The sequence below is a fragment of the Pteropus alecto genome, unplaced genomic scaffold (genome assembly GCF_000325575.1).
Source record: "Pteropus alecto unplaced genomic scaffold, ASM32557v1 scaffold246, whole genome shotgun sequence".
NCBI classification, from domain to species: Eukaryota; Metazoa; Chordata; class Mammalia; order Chiroptera; family Pteropodidae; genus Pteropus; species Pteropus alecto.
In genome coordinates, this window is record NW_006437742.1 from 1694622 (window position 1) to 1694906 (window position 285).

The following is a 285-nucleotide window of genomic DNA, read 5'->3' on the forward strand; positions in this document are numbered from 1 at the left end:
AATCCCTTTGATCTATCAAAGAAAAGGAATGAAATTTGGGCATAAACATTTATAAATTTGGTTAGGTTTTACCACTCAACAGTCTGTGTACCTTGTGTCTCAGACCCTCATAATTAGAAGAATATTTGAGGAAAGCTTCTGGAAATGAGATAAGAATGTGTCCAGTAAGTTGGTGAATTATGGAGCTGGCCCTGTCTTTTAACTTATAGCATCCCTTTCATCTCAAGTTAATATTTTATATTAAGAAAAATACAATTTTAGATGGGATAGAAGCAAAGATTTATG

General features: G+C 32.6%; 1 protein-coding gene across 1 annotated transcript in view; it reads left to right on the top strand.

The window, feature by feature from the left end:
* MORC4 (MORC family CW-type zinc finger 4) overlaps positions 1-285 on the top strand; it is a 51177-nt gene that overhangs the window by 6864 nt on the left and 44028 nt on the right. The window lies entirely within an intron of this gene.